At 46.1% G+C, this 6,770-nt stretch overlaps 1 long non-coding RNA gene across 1 annotated transcript; it reads right to left on the reverse strand.

Moving 5' to 3' along the window:
* Positions 1-5,125: 5,125 nt before the first annotated feature.
* On the reverse strand, positions 5,126-6,444 carry LOC309839337. The gene is made up of 3 exons (XR_014298498.1): positions 6,297-6,444; positions 6,106-6,182; positions 5,126-5,250 (listed from the first exon to the last, which is right to left on the reverse strand). It is a non-coding gene; the product is annotated as an uncharacterized lncRNA (long non-coding RNA).
* Between the last annotated feature and the right edge of the window lie 326 nt (positions 6,445-6,770).

Consider the following 6,770-nt stretch of genomic DNA (forward strand, 5'->3'; position numbering starts at 1 on the left):
CACCGATCCCCTGTCAGTTCTCAAATACGCCACGTTACCTCCCATCACAGGACATTTGCACATGCTGTGCTTTCTGTCTGCAATGCTTTTCCCTTCCTTCTTCATCTAGTTCATGCCCACTTGTCCTGATATCTCAGCTTGCATGCCCCTTCCTCCAAGAAATTCCCCTGACGCCTCTAGTCTAGGTCACTTTCCTAGTGTACAAATTCCTTCCCTGCAGAGGACCGGTGTCAGTTTACCATTATATTTGCATTGGTGTAATTATTTACTAGCCTCTTCCGTGACCTGCAAGTGCTCTGAGATCAGTGACATTAGGCCTTTGCTCCCCACTGTATCTCTAGGGCCCTCTCTATAGGTATTTGTTGTTGTCAATACAGATTATTTTCCTGGGGAAGTTGCCAGAGCCCCTGCCTCAGCTCATCCTCAGCTAGCAGTCCCTCTCTCATGAGGGAGAGGACTACCTCTTTGCCTTACCTGGAACCAGAATTGATGGCCATCTGTGTAGTGTGACCTCAAGTGTTCTCAGAAGTACCCTCCCTCCCATTACGCTGCTGAAAAGTTCCATGACAAAATCATGCCTTCGGGATGGAGTCTTCTGTGAAAATACAAATCTCTCTGAGGGAAATTTCACATAAAGCTGTAGGACCTACTGACCTACCGTATGCCAGAGACTATATGCCAGGCACTTACCACCCATAATGCATGTTAGTTATCTCTTGCTGTGTAACAAATTACCTCCAAACTTAGAGGCCTAAAACAGCACACATTCATTATCTCACAGATTCTGTGGGTCAGGAACCCAGGTGTGGCCTAACCGGGTGCCTCTGGCCCAGGGTCTCTTGTGAGGTTGCAGTTAAGGTATCAACCAGAGCCAGAGGCTCTCCTGGGTGGTGGTTTGGGTGGGGGGCGGTGTCTACTTCCCAGCTCACCCACGTGGCTGGTGCCAGTCTCGGGTCTTCACTGGCTATTGGCTGGAGATATCAGTTCCACACCACCAAAGGCAGCTCACAACATGGCAGCCGGCTTCCCTCAGAGTGACTGAGCAAAAGAGAGCGTGGGCAAGATGGAAGCCAAGTCTTTCTATAGCCTAATCCCAGAAGTGACATCTCATCATTTCTGCCATATTCTATTTCTATTCGTTAAAACTGAGTCAACAGGTCTAACTGACACTCAAGGGGAAGGGATTACACAGGGGCGTGAATACCAGGAGATGGAGGTCGTGGGAGCCATTGGAGAGGCTGCCTACCATACATCAGTTCTCATTCTCCCAGCAGCCTTATAAGGGACTTTTGTCTTCATTTCAAAGGGGAAAAAGCTGGTTCAGAGAGGGTAAGTGTGATGGTTAGATTTTATGTGTCAACTTGGCTAGGCTATGGTGCTGTTGTTTGGTCAAACCCCAGTGTAGATGTTGCTGTGAAGGTATTTTGTAGACATTATTAACATTTCCAATCGGTTGACTGTAAGTAAAGGAAGTTGATAATGTGGGTGAGCCTTGATAATGTGGGTGAGCCTCATCTAATCAGTTGAAGACATTAACAGCAAAACCAGTTTTCCCAGAGAAGAAGGAATTCTGCCTTAAGACTGTAGCATAGAAATCCTGCCAGAGTCTCTAGCCTGCTGGCCTGTCCTGTACATTTCAGAGTCAAGACTACAGTGTCAATGTGGTATATATATATACAATGGAATACTACTCAGCCATAAAAGAGAATGAAATAATGCTATTTGCAGCAACATGGATGGACCTAGAGATGATCATACTGAGTGAAGTAAGTCAGCTGGAGAAAGACAAATATATGATATCACTTATATGAATCTAAAAAAAGTGATACAAATGAACTTATTTACAAAACAGAAACAGACTCACAAACATAGAAAACAAACTTATGGTTACCAAAAGGAAAAAGGGGGGGATACATTGGGAATTTGGGATGAACAGATACACACTAGTACTGTATATAAAATAGGTAACCTACAAGGACCTACTGTATAGCACAGGAAACTATATTCAATAACTTGTAATAACCTATAATGGAAAAGCATCTGAAAAAGAATATATTATGTATTCTTTGCTGTACACCTGAAACATTGTAAATCAACTATACTTCAACAAAACAAAACGAAAGACTACAATGTCAACTCCTGTCTGAGTTTCCAATCTGTTGGCCTCCCTGTGAATTTTAGACTCAAGACTGCAACATCAATTCTTGCCTGAGTTTCTAACCTGCTGGCCTGCCCGACAAATTTCAGACTTGCCAGTCCCCACAATCATGTGCTTCAAATCCTTAAAATAAATCTCTTTATAGATTTAAACATAAATTTAAATTTAAATATCTATATCTATCTATCCATTTATCTATCTATCTATATCTCCTATTGTTTCTATTTCTCTGGGCAACCTACTGGTACAATAAGTTTTCCCAAGTCATATCGTTGGTAAGGGGCAAAGCAAGGAGGGGGAGAAAGAAGTTGAGAGCATAAAACAGTCATTCAATCAACAAATATTTACTGAGTAATGTGACAGATCATGTTTTCCAAAGATGGCCACCACAGCAGATCCCAACCCTTATGCTCTTCTTATAATGTGATGTGGAAACTTCTCCCATGAAGAGGTGGGCTCTATGTTCTCTTCCACTGAATCTGGGTGGGTGTGGAACTACACAGAAGTGACCCTATTTGATTTCTGAGCCTTTGTCTTAAAAGGTGACACCACTTTTGCCTACCCCTCTTGAGATGTTCACACTTGGAATTTGGCAGCCATGCTGTGAGGCAGCCCAAGCTACCCCAGGAGGAGAGAGCTGCTGCGGAGGCCATGTGTAGGCAAGGTGTTCTGGCTGACAGTCCAGCTGGGGGTTCCAGCCAGCATCCAGCATCCACCACCATATAGGTGAGCGTACAAGCCTTCAGACAGTTTCAGCACCAGCCTTTGAGTCTTCCCAAGAGAGATCCCAGCCATTCTAGAGTGGAGACGAGCTGCCCCTGCTATGCACTGTCTGAATTCATGACCCAAAGAAACCTTGAAGGGTCAAAAAAAAAAAAAGATTGCTGTTGTTTGAAGTCGCTAAGTTTAAAGGTGATCTGTTACACAGCCATAGATAACTGGACCAGGCCCTGTTGGAGGCCCAAGGGATACACTGGTGAGTAAGATGGATCTGCTCCAATGGGGCTTTGTGTTAGGCAGCTCGGGCTGCTACAGCAAAATACCATCGACTGGAAGCTTAAACAACAGATATTTAGTTCTCACAGTTCTGGAGCCTGAGAAGTCCAAGATCAAGGTTACGGCCAATTCAGTTCCTGGTGAGGACTCTCTTCCTGGCTTGCAGATGGCTGTCTTCTTGCTGTGTCTTCACATGGCAAAGAGAAAGAGAGAGATCCCTCTGGTGTCCCTTATTATAAGGGTACTAATCCCATCATGAGGTCCCACTTTCATGACCTAATCACCTCCCAAAGGCCCCACCTCCAAATACAATCACATTGGATGTTAGGGCTTCAACATGTGAATTTTGGGTGGACACAAACATTCAGTCCCCAGCAAGTTTACATGCCAAATGAGGGAGACAGTCCATAATCACATAAACAAACAGGTAAATAACCTATCAACGCCACTGAGAAAATGAAACAGAGCCATGTGTTCTGGAGGTACTGCTCAAGCTAGAGTGGTGAGAGAAGGCTTCTCGGAGGCGGTGCTATGTGGGTTGAGATGTGAATGATGGGGAGAGGCAGATGAGCAAAGAGGAGGGGAAAGGCATTCCCAAGTAAAGGGACAGCAAATTCAAGGCTCAAAAACAAGGCCAAACTTGAATGGGGCTCTTTGAAGGATGTCAGCAGCTGGGAGGTGGCAGAGGGCAAGGGGTCCGGTGGTGGTAGGTCCCACTGCCTGAGGCAGGGATAGAGGACTTCATTGGTTGAGAATAAAGCGCCAGGACTCTTTCATGTGTCCCCTCACAGCCAACCTGTGGGTGGGCGGGTTGTGAGGTGTGCGGGGGGGTGAGGAGAGGGGCGTACAGGGCAGATCCAGTACTCCAGGAAAGGGGATCCTGGGAGGGGTCAGCGCAAGCGGTGTCAGAGTTGGTCCAGCCCTGCCCAAAGCCTGCCCTGTGCCGGCTGACCTCCACTCTGGGGTGGGAGTGGCAGAGGGATGCTCGCGAATATCAATGGACTCTTTCTCCTTTCAGTAAACTCAGCAGAACCCTGGCCTTTGTCTGGGGCCCCTGCTCCCGGGGGAGATCTCATAAAGGGCCTCGAGCAGCAGGCCAGAGCTAAGGATGGGGCAGTCCGGGCTGTCCTCACAATGGCAGGGTGAGGAGGTTAAAGCCTGGTGTCAGCTGCTCAGAATCTTGTCCCCAGGGCTTTTCCTGCTTTTGTCGTTTCTGGTCATAGGTGTGATATTTGATGGGGGCCTCTCTGCAGTTAACTACAGAACTCGGGTAGGGGGCAGCAAGGCTGGCCTTGGCCAAGGCTGCAATGGACTGGTGAGCTGCACTGGGAGTGGGACACAGGGGAGGGATCTGAAGCCCCCGACTGCACCGTCTCTGGGCTTTCTGACTCCCAGCTCCATGGGCTCCATGGGACTCATAAATTTGTATCTTGCATCCCCAATATCTTAGGCAGGGAACCCGCAACTGCCTCATGTTGTGGACGATCCTTGTTCAGCAAGTGTGGTGGGGTTTTGGGGAAAGGAGCTTGCCATGGGAAGACACTGCTGGGGGACTGAGGCGGCTTCACACCTGGACTCTCCAGGAATGGTGAGTGAACGCACTAAAACTGCACATCCCCGTCAACGGCAGAAGGATAGATAACCCGTGGTCTAGTCGCACAATGGAATACTACTCAGCAATATAAAAGAAGACCTAAAGCAATATAAAAGAATGTATATAAAATATATAAAACTAATATGTATTATATCATATATATGTTATATATTATAAAATATATAAATAATATGCTTTATTCTTTATAAATTAAAATATAAATATTTCTAGATTTATTTCTAGATTTATATTCTCTACAGTATAAATATATTATATACAATGTAAATATATTTCTATATTTTATATTAAATATAGAAATTTTAATATTTATATATTACATATAAAATTATAAATATATGATTATATAATCATCATATCTTTTTATATATAAAGACTTCAATAACACGAGTGAATCTTACAGACATCATTCTGCGTGAAAGAAGCCAGAGTGAGATGCTGTGGGATTCCATTTATAATAAGTTCACAGGCAGGCAAAACCGATCTATAATCAGAATAGCTAGAAGTCAGAATAGTGGTTCCTTATGGGGGCATTGATGGGGCGGGGCATGAGGGAACCTTCTGGGGCAGGTGCTGGAATTGTTCTAAATCTTGATCTAGGCAATGGTCATGTATGTCTCTACACACATATAAATTCATTGAGCCGATCATCTAGGATCTGTGCACTCTACCATATACATGTTACACTTCAAGAAAAAAAAATGCAAGTTAGAAATGACCTGTCCAATGGGAGCTCTGCTACCTGCCCCCCACCCCCCAACACGCACCCTGCTGCTGAGAGGAAAGTGCTGAGTGCTAATTAGCCCAGGGGCTCTTGTAGGGACTATTCAGGGGGCCAGGTTCCAGCTGTACTGAGGATTTCAAGCCTTATTCTCCAAAGGAGCCTTTGGCTGGCACCTGGTCCCTCAATTCAGTTCTGTTCCTGTCCACAGCACTTGGGCTGCAGCGGGTGGTGTGGGGAGGCTGCCCTGAGCACAGCAGCCAGAAAGCCCTTGGCCCAATTACTAAGCCTCCTCTCAGTACCTCAATCACATAGGCAGGGGCCAGGGGCCTAGGCTGTCTTCATGGCGTCACCTTTGCCGGTGTTTTCTCCATCACTTCCTCCCCGCAGCAGAAAGCTGGCTGTGGCTACATGACCACAGCCTTCCCCTAGGAGCTCCTCACTTTGCTAGTTTGGCTTCCTGAATACCAGTACCTATACTTTGCTGTTTTGATTGAATATCTGGAGTTTCTCCGGCCTGGCCGTCCCATCTTGAATTACCTTCCCTTCCATATAATCTGCCCACCGCAGACACAAGTCCACAAACAAATGCCTCTCCAGAAGGGACTCCAGGCTGACCTGTTCCTGAGTAGTCTGGGGGAGGTCCTCAGTGCTGCTTTGCATCTTGAAGCCAACAGGAAGCGAAGTACTGAAAACTGAAGGCATATGGGTGAATGACTCACTCGGCAAATGACCCTTCCCACTGGCCCTGCAAGCTTGCCCTGCAAGCTAGGGCAGGACTAGGAAGCAGGGAACTTTGTCCAACCCACCTGACATTTGCAAGGGCCACGGATACCAGCGCTCCAGCATCCTTGATGGAGATAGGTGGTCCTTCTCAAATGTCTCCTCAAAATTGACCATCTCACCCCTGTAAACTCACCAGTGTGGGATTCCGTGCAAATCTAGAAGTATTGATCATGAGGAGATACCTAAGAAATACAAGACACAGTTCCTAGTGCTGGAGCACCTCAACATTTATTGAACGAGAAAAATGGATAGATGACTTCCAATGAGCCATGGAATGATTGAGTGCACTCACGTACCTCCACTGTCTCTCCCAAAGCCCCCGCTAAAATGACAGTGATGGGATTTTTAAAGAAGGATCTAAATCCATAAGGACAAAAAAATGAGAGAAGAAAATTACAGCCCTTGAAAGATGTCATCACATTTGGGAAGCCAGGCAAATGGACGAAAGGTAATTGACTCAGCGGACCAGAGAATGCTGGAAGCCAATGGCCTGTGGT

This window comes from Grampus griseus (assembly GCF_964374135.1).
Source record: "Grampus griseus genome assembly, chromosome: X".
In the NCBI taxonomy this organism is placed as follows: Eukaryota; Metazoa; Chordata; class Mammalia; order Artiodactyla; family Delphinidae; genus Grampus; species Grampus griseus.